Raw genomic sequence first — 14,276 nt, 5'->3', positions numbered from 1 at the left:
GGAGACGTTCATTTTCCAAAAAGTCATAATTATTGTGTGTAGAACGTGTTCTATAATTCTACAACAGACGTCAACGATATAAGTCTATAATTGTATGGATCTGTCTTACGGCCTTTCTTTTTCCAGTCATTAGGTACCTTTCATTGTTCAAGCGATCTACGATAAATTACTGCTAGGAGGGGATCAAGTTCTTTCGCATAATCCTTATAGAATCTTGCAGATATATCATCTAGTCCTGAAGCCTTTCCTGTATTAAGCAATTGTAGCTGCTTTCCAATTCCGCTATCGGTTTTCTCAGTATCTGCCATTTAAATGTTCGTACGACGATTGCAAGGAGGGACAGTGCTGCGATCTTCCACGATGAAACAGATCTGTTCTTCCTTCTCATTCGCATTAACTTGCATTTTTCCACGTCTAGAGCTAGATGCCATCCATTGCACCAACTAGAAATTTTGTCTAAGTCGTATCCTCCTAGTCACTCAACTTCGACACCATACCGTACACCACAACATCATCAGCAAACAACCGCAGATTGCTGCCCACCCAGTCCACCAAATCATTTATGTATACGGAGAACAACAGCGGTCCTATCACACTTCCCTGGGCACTCCTGACAATACCCGTCTCTGTGACGAACATTCGCTGTCGAGGACAACGTACTGGGTTCTATTACTTAAGAAGTCTTCAAGCCACTCACATATCTGTGAAATTATTCCATATCCTCGTACCTTCTTTGACAGCCTGCAATGAGGCAATGTGTCAAATGCATTTCGGAAATCTAGAAATACGGAGTCTGCCTGTCGCCCTCCATCCGTACTCCGCAGTGCGTCATATGAGAAAAGGGCAAGCTGAGTTTCGAACTAGCGATGCTTCCCAAAACCACGCTGATTCGTGGTCATAAGCTTCTCAGTCTCAAGATTGTTTATTATCTTCCTACTGAGAATATGTTGAAGGATTCTGCAGCAAACCCAAGTTACGGATACTAGTTAGTAATTTTGCGGGTCCGTTCTTTTACTCTTCTTATATACTAGCTGCTACCGTTCTCATACAGGCGCGCCGCTATATATGGACGGTAGCAAGAGTCAAAAGACAGTCACCGCTTGATAATGGACGAGGTGTACTAGGCCGGAAGCTCGTGGATTCTAAACCACTTGACGGGGCTGGAAGCTCCCGAGTATCATATTAATGAACAAATTGATGGGAAACAGTAGAAAACTGGTAATACGGGCACGTGGAAACCGAATGATGGCAGGACGAAATCCAGGTCGCACCATGAATTTTATTCATTTTGCCTTTAAGCTACCTTCGCCTCTCAATTATCCGGTGGCTCGCCAAGAACGACACGTGGTTATGATTGCACGTTAAACTGTAGGTCCCCTTTCCCTGGTTGTATAACTGGGAGAGGTGAAGAACACGCAAGTCACCAAAGTGGCCTCCAATAGAAAGTGTTCCACCAGGCCGTTGAGCCGCATGGAACTGTTATCATGATCGATTTCAGCATGAAGTGCATCCCTTGTTAGTACAAATGTTTCTGAGGCGAGAATTTTCCTATTAAGTCTTCACGACCTGTGGTTGGGAAGTGGCGTAGTTGCATGCTGGGATACCTGCACATTTTTCTGCTGACGCAAGACGGCACCAAAGCCGTTACAGCCTACAAGATAGATAGATCGTGCAAGGACTGCAGCTTGGTTTCCAAGAATACCTACACAATCCTGTGGATTTTTCTGTGTGCGATCGTCTCAGATGTGAAGTGTACAGCACTCCTGTATAAACTAAAACGCTGAAGCGGCTAATCCTACAGTCTTACCTGCATTTACAACTACTTCTATACTCCGAAGGAACCTTACGGCGTGTGGCGGAAAGTATTTTGTGTCACTTCCACATTTTCCTATTGTGGTGGCGTATAGTCGCGGGAAGAACGACTGCTAGCAAACCTCCGTGTGCGCTCGAATCCCTTTTCTGTTACATACAGGGTCTTTTCGCGAGATGTACGTAGGAGGAAGTAACATATGGGTTGACTCTTCAGCGAATGAGCCCTCTCTTAACTTCAACAGTAGACCACACCATAATGCAGAAAACGTCTCTTACAGCGTCTGCTACTAGATTTGGCAGAGCATCTCCGTGGCGCTTTCGCACTTACTAAATGAACCTGTACCTGTAACGAAACGACCAGCTTCTCTTTGCGTCTTCTCTATTTTATTTATCAGTCCTATCTGGTACGGACCGCATACTGACGAGCGGTGCTCCAATATTAGTCGAACGAGTGTTTTGTAGGCTACTTCTTTTATTAATGAGCTATATTTCTTGAGACTTCTTCTAATAATATCATTCTGGTATCTGCCTTATACGCGGTTAATTTAGTATGGTCTTTCCATTTCAGGTCGCTCCGTACGCATATTCCTAGATATTTTGTGAAAGTAACCCCTTCCAGTGATTGTTCCGCGATCGTGTAATCATACAGCAAAGGGTCTTTCTATGTATTCACAATACGTTACACTTGTTTAAGTTGAAGGTCAACTGCACCAAGCGCCAATCCTCTGCATGTCTTCCTACATTTCGCTACAGTTTCCTAGCATCATGACATCTTTGTATACAACATCAAGCATTGTAAAATTTCCGTCGCTATCTACTAGGTCACTTATACATATTGTGAAAAGTAATGGCACTGTAACACTTCCCTGGGGAACACTAGAAGTTATTTTTATGTCTGGAGGCTTCTCTCCGTTCAGAATTAAATGCTGTGTTCTGTCTGCTGGAAAGTATCCAGTCCAGTCACACAGTTCGTCTCATATTCCGTACGGTCGTCTTTCGCCGGCCAGAGTGGCCGAGCGGTTCTTGGCGCTACAGTCCGGAACCGCGAGGCTGCTACGGTCTCAGGTTCGCATCCTGTCGCGGGCATGGATGTGTGTGATGTCCTTATGTTAGTTAGTTTTAAGTAGTTCTAAGTTCTAGGGGACTGATGACCTCAGAAACTAAGTCCCATGGTGCTCAGAGCCATTTGAACCATTTGAACTCTCGTCTTTCGTTCACTAGGCGGCGATGTGGAACTGTATGAAATGGCTGTCAGGCAACTCGGCACCTACCTGTGCGCCTGTATCTGATACTTTCTGGGTCTCGTGAACGAGCAGAGCGAACTACGTTTCATACGATCGTTTTTGATTCCTGCATACGAGAGTTTGGGTCTCCAAAAACGTGCTAACAGATCGACAACATATGTGTGGGTCTACCTATAGTTATGTGCGTCTGTTCGACGACGGTCCTTCAACACTGGAATGACCTGTGATTTTTTCCAATCGTCGGGAAGGCTTTGACCCTCTGAGGACCTACGGAACACTCCGGCTAAAATATGATCAAGTTCTTTCGCATACTTTGTCTGGTCCAGTGGCTTTACCTCTGTTAAGCGATTTCAGTTGCTTTCCTATCCCATGGCCACTTATTTCTATATTTCTCGTTTTGTCGTTCCTGAAACGATTTACAGGAGAAACTACAGAGTCCGCCAGAAAAATTTATACACTCGCTCAGGCTCTATGGAGACACCGATATTGTCGTTCGATTTGAGTTACGAGTGTGTTATAGTGTGGTCTTTGGCTCAACAGATATTAACACTTTCATCTAATTATTGAGAAAAAATGATAGGTGGATCACTCTTGACGGTCGAGCAACGAAAATGTATTGTGAAGTGGTTTTTAGAGTTTCATAGTGCCATTGAAGTGCAACGTCAGTGGAGGTGGGAGTATGAAAAATAACCGTCTACCCGCCTAAGAATTAAACACATCATTCACAAGTTCGAATTGCATGAAAAGATTTGTAATATCCACAAATGGAGATCAGGCAGACAGCGCACAGCTACAAGTCCTGCTTCGTCGGCTCTCGTGTTGAAAAGTTTGTTAATTCTCCACAGAAGTCTGCTAAGCACTGTGAACGTGAAATCGGGGTTAGCAGTACAAGTGCACGAAGAATTCTGAGAGCTGCAAAGTGGAAATTTTACATTTCGTGATTACTGCACCCGATTAATGACGACGATCCTGATCGCTCAATGAAATTTTGCTAATGGTATCAGCAAATGGCAACTGACGACGAACAATTTGTGATAAAGGTAGTTTGGAGTGACGAGGCACAACTCAAACTTAATGGAATCGTGAATGGTCATAACCGTGTGTACTGGGCGCTGGAATATCCGCATTTTTGTGTGGATAAAGCGGTAAATCTACCAGCGGTTCATGTGTGGTGTGGACTATCACCTGGGGGCTTAGTAGGGCCCTTTTTCTATGATGCTATTGCCACTGGAGAAGTGTACAAGGAAATGTTACGCACATCAATTTTGCCAGGAATACGTGTGCTTTATGGAGCTGATGAAGAGGACTTCTACCAACAGAACATGGCGCAACCGCACTACCACCTAGCCGTACTACCTTTCCTAGATAACAATTTTCCGGGGCATTGGATTGGACGAAGAATGCCCATTGAGTTCCCACCACGGTGGCTAGGTCTAACACCTATGGACTTTTACTTGGTCTAACACCTGTGGACTTTTACTTGTGAAGGACTGTGAAACATAACGTCTATCGACATAAGCCACGCACGCTGGTTGGTTGGGCTGTGGGTTTGAAGGGACCAGACTGCTAGGGCCAGCGGTTCCCACACACGCTGGAGAAACTTCGCCAGGAGATTACAGCGACACGTGCAGCGATCTCCATTGTAACGTTAACTGACGTAGTTGCGGCTACCGCTCGTCGTTCTGTTGGATGTATAGCCGCCAACGGTGAACATTTTGAGCATTTAAAGTAACCATATGATAAACTGAAGGTGGCACAACATGTGTGATCAATTATTAAATGTAAAATAAACACATAAGTTATACTTTTCGTTCCTTAAAGTGTGTGTACATTTTTCTGGCGGACGCTGTACAATGCAGCCTTCATCTGTGAAACAGTTTTGGAAAATAACATTTAACAGTTTGGCCTTTTCTGTGTCATTCTCTCTTCCGCTGTCATTATCGTCACAAAGTGCGTGGACAGATGACTTTAATGCGTTAACTGATTTATAAAGATTTACGAAATGGGGTGTTTGAAAGAATTCGTAACTAACGCAGAAAGTAGTGCAGTATTGCATCAAAATGCGAGAACGATACGTGGAGCACCTCCTTGAATTGGTAGGACTGTACAGTGATTGCAGCATGGATGAAATTTATTCCTAGTTACACTGCCGGAAAAAAATAGTACCCTTGGAAAGACGACGTTTACTTTTAATCCGGTGACGGCATATACCACCTGAGTAATAGTAGATGTACTTGTAATAGTTCCAGTGTTGTCTAGCAACGGATTAAATAGTCCGATGAAATGGGTCTTTCATTACGGATTTCCATACTTTACGTGACTGCTACCGGATAAACGGTCACGTAACAACAGTAACAACTGGTATCATACGTATCTGGTAACGCCCAACGCAATTTTATGTATGATGACAGTAGCCATTGACTCGCAAACCACGAATTTTAGACCTATTATGTGGAAACTTTCAACAGGTCGCACATATTCAATAATCATGGTGACATACAATTATTTATATTATGTATAAAGTAATAAAACTGGGGTTAGACAGGGTGATGGGTTGTCGCCTTTGTTGTTCAATGTAGTTCTGGATAGAGTCATGGAAGAATGGGAGAAGAAACGTGAAGAAGAAAAGTGCTGGAAACCAATTTCATTAGGAACCAAGAAACATAACCTAAGAATCCCCAACTTAGCCTTTGCAGACGATCTCACAATAATGGCAGATTCTAGTGAGATGGCTATAAAACAGGTAGAAATTCTAAAAGAATGTGCAGAAAAAGTCGGCCTACAGATATCATTTGAAAAGACAGTGTTTACAACAACAAATTTAGAAATTTCCAAATTACAAACAAAATACGGAGAAATCAACAGAGTACCATACTTCAAATATCTTGGAGAAATTATCTTGGAAAAATTTGCACAACAAGAAAGAATACAAAAAGCTCGTAAAGGTTTAGGATTAGTGCAAAACCTCTATAATAAAAAATGTTTATCTTTAAATGCAAAAATTAGGCATTACAATACAGTCATTAAACCATCAATGTTATATGCCAGCGAAACCTTGGCACTAAACAGGAAAACTGATCTAGAAAATCTAAAGAAAGAAGAAAGAAAAATAATTAGAAAAATTTTGGGACCAAGATGGACCGAGAATGGATATAGATTACAGAAAACATCAAAAATTGAAGAATATTCTAACATAGAGATAGACATGAGGAAAAGACGCCTTAAATCCTATGGCCACATAATGAGACTTCCTGAACACAGATTAACAAAAAGAATTGTAAAATACGTAGATTCTCTTGTTAATGGAGGAGAATGGATCCAAAAAGTTAAAAAAGATTTGGAATTAGCAAAAATTACTAAAGAAGAAATAGTTGCAAGGAACAATTTTAGAATAAAAGTTGAAAAGTGGGAGGTTAAACCAGAGACAAAAGCACCGAGAACCGGAACAAAATGGAGCGAAGAAAGAAGAAATAAATTTTCGCAAACAATGAAAAACTGGTGGGCAAATAAAAAGAACCAGAAGACCAAGAAGAACGGAAAGTGAACCAGCTTTACTTAGCGTCTTCCACGTGGGAGCTTTACGACTAATAATAATAATAATAATAATAATAAGCTCTGTTTGCACCGATCATTGGAATAAAAGTAAATTAGTATACCTGGAAAGACGATTCGATTTTGGTACGATAACGGCATATGTCACCTGGGGTTCAGTAGATTGGTTACAATGTTGTCCGCCAACAGATGTCTTAGTTGCATAGCTAGCAGAGCGCCACCATAGGGAATGGCCACAGTCAGACGGCTCAGTATAGTGCAAACGCGTAAAGGGCGCAGGCAACCAAGTAACAGAGACGCACTCATGATTCCTACATTCAACTTAGCCAGTTCGAAAGGGGTAAAACTATGCCCTCCGACTGGCGGGCGATCCGTTCAGGGAAACGTCACTCGAGCTGGACGTGCTGCGTCAGTTGTGCAACGGCGCTGGTGTTAGTGTCATGCGAACGTCCTCACACCCTTAGACGAGGTTATGGACGTCCACACAGCACAGACGCGGCTAGGATTGTCGAATTGTAAGGGCAGCAGTGGCAAGTCGTACGGCTACAGACAGATAAAAGGGCTTGTGAGCCCAGACATTCAACACGGACTGTTGAGAACCTGTGATTAGCTGTGAGACTGCGGGCACGAACACTTCCAGCCCATCTTCTACTCTCACCGCAGCATCTAATTGCACGGCTCGATTCGTGCCGTCAGACGATCACTTGGAAGGTGGAATGGGGGGCGCTGTGGTCTTCAGCGATGAAAGCAGATTCCTGCCTGCACGCAAGTGACGGTCGTTTGCGCAGACGATGCAGACCTGGTGAGCGCTGTCTCTTAGAGAACAATCGTCCTGGACACACTGGCCCCACCTTAGTCCTTATGGTCTGGGTTACGGTAAGCATCAGCCGTCGCTCACCTTTGGTGTTTCTGGGGGGGACGCTCGGTACGTGCAGAGTGTTTTCAGACCCATCCTTCTGCAATAGGAACGTGATGTGTTATGCCAACAGAAATAATACTTCCCCACAAACTGCTCGTCAACCTCAACGTGCTCTGCAAGACAGGCAGCAACTTTCCTGGCTAGTATTGGACAGGATGGGACCAGAAGTGACTCGTGAGGTTCGTCAACCAACAACTCTTACAAAACTACGTGAACAGGTCGAGCATAACATACCCAAGGACATACCTGCCATCTGTACGATCAACTTAAAGCCAGAGAAAGCTCCTTCATTGTCGCCTGAGGAGGGTACACCAAGTACTGATGTGGTTGTTTCAGCATGGGTCGATACCTGGTATCTGAGAATATTTGTGCTACCGATCTGTAAGTATAATCAGTTCATGTACTTCGCATACATTGCCACAACGATAAATACTGGGTGAACTGGATAGCTCTAAAAGGGGTAGTAATTTTTTTCCGGCAACTTAGATGGTGACTTATCCAAATCTTTACATTTTAGATACTTTTATACTAACGAGGAACATACACACATAAAAAAAAGTTTTACATCAGCTAGGTTCCGAGAGTTCCGGAACCCGTACAGAAAATTGAAATAGAGATCAACATAAACATCATTTCCGCCTTTTTTATTGCTCATGAAAACCACACATTGCATTTTGTACCACCATACAGCGAGACCTTCAGAGGTGGTGGTCCACATTGCTGTACACACCGGTACGTCTAGTACCCAGTAGAACGTCCTCTTGCATCGATGCATGCCTGTATTTGTCGTGGCATACTATTCATCAAGCCACTGTTGGTCCAGATTGTCCCAATCCTCAATGGCTATTCGGCGTGGATACCTCTGTGTAGTTGGTGAGTCACATCGTCCATAAACAGCCCTTTTCAATCTATCCCAGGCATGTTCGATAGGGTTCATGTCTGGAGAACATGCTGGCCACTCTAGTCTAGCTATGTCGTTATTCTGAATGAAGTCATTCACAACATGTGGACGTTGACGGGGGAGGGGGCAAATTGTCGTCCATGAAGACGAATATCTCGCAAATATGCTGCCGATATGGTTGCACTACCAGTCGGAGGATGGTATTCACGTATCATACAGCCCTTACGGCGCCTTCTATGACCACCAGCAGCATACGTCGGCCTCACACAATTCCTCAACAAAACAGCAGGGAACATCCACCTCGCTGCACTCGCTGGACAGTGTGCCTAAGTCGTTCAGCCTAACCGGGTTGCCTCCAAACACGTCTCCGACGATTGTCTGGTACAAGGCATATGCGGCACTCATCGGTGAAGAGAACGTGATGCCGATCCTGAGCGGTAAAGCCTGCATGTTGCTGGGTCCATCTGTACCGTGCTGCGTGGTGCCGAGGATGCACAGATGGACCTCGCCATGGACGTCGGGAGTGAAGTTGAGCATGATGCAGCCTATTGTGGACAGTTTGAGTCGTAACAAGACGTCTTGTGGTTACACGAAAAGCATTATTCGACATGGTGGCGTTTTTATGAGGGTTCCTCCGAGCCATAATCCGTAGGTAGCGGTCATCCATGGCAGTAGTAGTCCTTGGGTGGCCTGGCCGAGGCATGTCATCGACAGTTCTGTCTCTCTGTACCTCCTCCATGTCCCAACAACATCACTTTGGTTCACTCCGAGATGACTGGAGACTTCCATTTTTGAGAGCCCTTCCTGGCACAACGTAACAACGTGGACGCTATCGAACCGCGGTATTGAGCGTCTAGGCATTGTTGAGCTAAAGACAACATGAGCTGTGTACCTCCTTCCTGGTGGAATGACTGGAACTGATCGGCTGTCGGGCCCGCTCCGTCTCTAATAGGCGTTGCTCAAGCATGGTTGTGCGGGTTTAGTGACATCTCTGAACAATCAAAGGGACTGTGTCTGTGATTCTCCCATCCACAGGCAACTTCTGTCTTCAGGAGTTCTGGGAACTGGGGTGATGCAAAACTTTTTTTGAAGAGTGTGTTCCACACTGAATTAAGTGGTAGCTCGTAACCATACATTCGCAGTAGAAACAGCTCATTCGCAGATCCGTGCTTATTGTAATGGTTTTGCTGCTATATCGCATACGTGTCGCAGTTAATAGTAATGTACACTGTTAAGCGTGTTACGCTACAATACGCGGAAGCTAAATGTTACGAAACAGTGCTCTAATGTTCTTTAGCGAAGTACCTGGTAGAAATGCCTTTCGGAGGAGAGACGATTTGTGACCAAATAATTCGAAGTCTGTGTCCTCGGTAATAGCTAACAGGTGGAGGGACAAGCACGGTGAACGGGAGGTGTCTGCTCAGTTGCAAGTCTCTTTGCACGCAGCCTACACACGAGAGGTCTGCCCACTGGATTTCGTTTGTGCGCACAGCTCCTCTGGAGGAGCGGAGAAGCGGGTGGTAGACGTGGCAGGTTTCTCCAGCCGGCTGGGCACTGCGCGCCGGGACTGCGAGCTGGAAACTTCTTTACGGACAGCCTGGCCGGCGGGCGGAGGAGAAGCTCGCCGCGCTGCCGGCGGGACTGGCTCGCAGATAAGATCCGACCGCTGCCAGGCGCGTTCTGCGGCCGCCGTGGAGGGGACAGCACGGAGCGCCGGCAGCTCCCGGCGACCCGGTCGCTGGCGTCGTGCAAGGCGTTCGGAATGTCTTCAATGCGGTGCCGCACCACCTAAAAGACAACGTGTGACCGCACGGAGTGTCAGACAAACGCGATTGGATTGAAAAACTGCTAGCAGGTAAACTGAGGTGACAGAAGTCCTGGGACACTTCCTAATATCGTGCCGGACCTACTTTTGCCGGGAGTTGTGCACCAGATCGACGTGCCATGGACGCATGGGAACATGTAGTCCATAAATGGCTGCAGCTGGTCTCCAAGTAGCCGAACATAACCATTTCCAGCCAACGATCCGTTCGTTTGGACCAGAAGGTCCAGCCCATTCCATGTAAATACGGCCCACGCCATTATGGAGCAACCACAAGCTTGCCCAGTGCCTTGTTGATATATTGGACCCATGGATTCGTGGGGTCTGCACCACACTCGACCATCAGCTCTTACCAACTGAAATCGGGACTCATCTGAAGAGGTCATTGTTCACCAATCGTCTAGAGTCGAACCTAAGGACATCACACACATCCATGCCCCAGGCAGGAATCGAACCTGCGACCGTAGCAGTCGCGCGGTTTCAGACTGAAGCGCCTAGAACCACTCGGCCACATCGGCCGGCCCATGTCGCTATCCCTCGTCTTTTGTCACCTCAGTGTACCCCCTATGCATATCTTCCTCTCAGTTCTCCTGGAAAGCTGAGTCAACATACTCCCATTATTAGTCAGATATTATCCTCAGGAGAATGATAATACACTCCTGGAAATTGAAATAAGAACACCATGAATTCATTGTCCCAGGAAGAGGAAACTTTATTGACACATTTCTGGGGTCAGATACATCACATGATCACACTGACAGAACCACAGGCACATAGACACAGGCAACAGAGCATGCACAATGTCGGCACTAGTACAGTGTATATCCACCTTTCGCAGCAATGCAGGCTGCTATTCTCCCATGGAGACGATCGAAGAGATGCTGGATGTAGTCCTGTGGAACGGCTTGCCATGCCATTTCCACCTGGTGCCTCAGTTGGACCAGCGTTCGTGCTGGACGTGCAGACCGCGTGAAACGACGCTTCATCCAGTCCCAAACATGCTCAATGGGGGACATATCCGGAGATCTTGCTGGCCAGGGTAGTTGACTTACACCTTCTAGAGCACGTTGGGTGGCACAGGATACATGCGGACGTGCATTGTCCTGTTGGAACAGCAAGTTCCCTTGCCGGTCTAGGAATGGTAGAACGATGGGTTCGATGACGGTTTGGATGTACCGCGCACTATTCAGTGTCCCCTCGACGATCACCAGAGGTGTACGGCCAGTGTAGGAGATCGCTCCCCACACCACGATGCCGGGTGTAGGCCCTGTGTGCTTCGGTCGTATGCAGTCCTGATTGTGGCGCTCACCTGCACGGCGCCAAACACGCATACGACCATCATTGGCACCAAGGCAGAAGCGACTCTCATCGCTGAAGACGACACGTCTCTATTCGTCCCTCCATTCACGCCTGTCGCGACACCACTGGAGGCGGGCTGCACGATGTTGGGGCGTGAGCGGAAGACGGCCTAACGGTGTGCGGGACCGTAGCCCAGCTTCATGGAGACGGTTGCGAATGGTCCTCGCCGATACCCCAGGAGCAACAGTGTCCCTAATTTGCTGGGAAGTGGCGGTGCGGTCCCTTACGGCACTGCGTAGGATCCTACGGTCTTGGCATGCATCCGTGCGTCGCTGCGGTCCGGTCCCAGGTCGACGGGCACGTGCACCTTCCGCCGACCACTGGCGACAACATCGATGTACTGTGAAGACCTCACGCCCCATGTGCTGAGCAATTCGGCGGTACGTCCACCCAGCCTCCCGCATGCCCACTATACGCCCTCGCTCAAAGTCCGTCAACTGCACATACGGTTCACGTCCACGCTGTCGCGGCATGCTACCAGTGTTAAAGACTGCGATGGAGCTCCGTATGCCACGGCAAACTGGCTGACACTGACGGCGGCGGTGCACAAATGCTGCGCAGCTAGCGCCATTCGACGGCCAACACCGCGGTTCCTGGTGTGTCCGCTGTGCTGTGCGTGTGATCATTGCTTGCACAGCCATCTCGCAGTGTCCGGAGCAAGTATGGTGGGTCTGACACACTGGTGTTAATGTGTTCGTTTTTCCATTTCCAGGTGTGTATATTGCTGTCATGCACTTTAGACACTGGCACACGATTTTTTCTACAGGCATTCCATTACGATCATTTATTGTAATGTGGTAGCCTGTTGTAGTTTCGTGTTTCATTATTAGCCACTATTACGAGTCAAGAATAAATACTCATAAATAGGACTTATCTTAGAAGCTAGATTAAGGAAAGGCAAACCTACGTTTCTAGCATTTGTAGACTTAGAAAAAGCTTTTGACAGTGTTGTCTGGAATACCCTCTTTCAAATTCTGAAGGTGGCAGGGGTAAAATATAGGGAGCGAAAGGCTATTTACAATTTGTATAGAAAACAACAGATATAAGAGTTGAGGGGCATGAAAGGGAAGGAGTGGTTGGGAAGGGAGTGAGACAGGGTTGTAGCCTCTCCCCGATGTTATTCAATCTGTATATTGAGCAAGCAGTGAAGGAAACAAATGAAAATTTCGGGGTTGGTATTAAAATCTATGGAGAAGAAATAAAAACTTTGAGGTTCGCTGATCACATTGTAATTCTGTCAGAGACAGCAAAGGACTTGGAAGAGCAGTTGAACGGAATGGACAGTGTCTTGAAAGGAGGGTATAAGATGAACATCAACAAAAGCAAAACGAGGATAATGGAATGTAGTCGAATTAAGTCAGGTGATACTGAGAGTATTAGATTAGGAAATGAGACACTTAAAGTAGTAAATGAGTTTTGCTATTTGGGGAGCAAAATAACTGATGATGGTCGAAGTAGAGAGAATATAAAATGTAGACTGGCAATGGCAAGGAAAGAGTTTCTGAAGAAGAGAAATTTGTTAATGTAGAATATAGATTTAAGTGTCAGGAAGTCGTTTCTGAAAGTATTTGTATCGAGTGTAGCCATGTATGGAAGTGAAACATGGACGATAAATAGTTTAGACAAGAAGAGAATAGAAGCTTTCGAAATGTGGTGCTACAGAAGGATGCTGAAGATTAGATGGATAGATCACATAACTAAAGAGGAGGTGTTGAATAGGATTGTGGAGAAGAGAAGTTTGTGGCACAACTTGACTAGAAGAAGGGATCAATTTGTAGGACATGTTCTGAGGCATCAAGGGATCACCAATTTAGTATTGGAGGGGCAGCATGGAGGGTAAAAATCGTAGAGGGAGATCAAGAGATGAATACACCAAGCAGAATCAGAAGGATGTAGGTTGCAGTATGTACTGGGAGATGAAGAAGCTTGCACAGGATAGAGTAGCATGGATAGCTGCATCAAACCAGTCTCAGGACTGAAGACCACAACAACAACAACAAACAGGTCTTCCCAGGTTTTGTATCCCACCTGGAAGGCGGCGCGTAGGTCTGCTCCTGAAAACTGAAGGGTAGGCCGAATGTAGGATGCTAGGAGGGGCAGATGAGGTAGAACACATGGTACTGCAATTAAGAGTGGTTTTAGTTAACTGTGGCTGAGATGAGCATGTAGGTGTGAAGCAGAACAGGTATCAACGCTAACTGCTGCTAGTAGTTGGACAAACTATCATTGATGTAACTGAAGTAACAAAGTCTGTAATGGCCCCCTATGAAGTAGAAACAATGTTGCTACGTCGTCTCCTCGGAATCAAATGGGCTGAATCTTCAGCGGCGCTCGTAGAGCTGCACAGTGCCGGCTAGGGGGCGCTATCGTACGTGTCGGTTTAGTGCCAGCCTACGAACTTGCACCTACACCGTGGCATCGTAGCTATCGATACCACACCAGTAACGCCATCGATTTGCAGATGGCCCTTTTTTTTCTTTCTTTCTGCTCCACAATAACTTCAGTAAAGGGCAATGTAATTCAACAGAGCAAGTCTGACGGTAGATGTTCAGATTAATCACACAAGACCAACATAATGCCGATAGGAAAATGATGAGGTCGGAGATCCAGATGATAATTTTTTTTACTTAAAACAATTGAAAACAACAATATGATAAAAATGGCCTG

The sequence above is a fragment of the Schistocerca gregaria genome, chromosome 4, assembly GCF_023897955.1.
Source record: "Schistocerca gregaria isolate iqSchGreg1 chromosome 4, iqSchGreg1.2, whole genome shotgun sequence".
In the NCBI taxonomy this organism is placed as follows: Eukaryota; Metazoa; Arthropoda; class Insecta; order Orthoptera; family Acrididae; genus Schistocerca; species Schistocerca gregaria.
The sequence above is the reverse complement of the archived record's forward strand: the minus strand, read 5'-3'. Positions refer to the sequence as shown.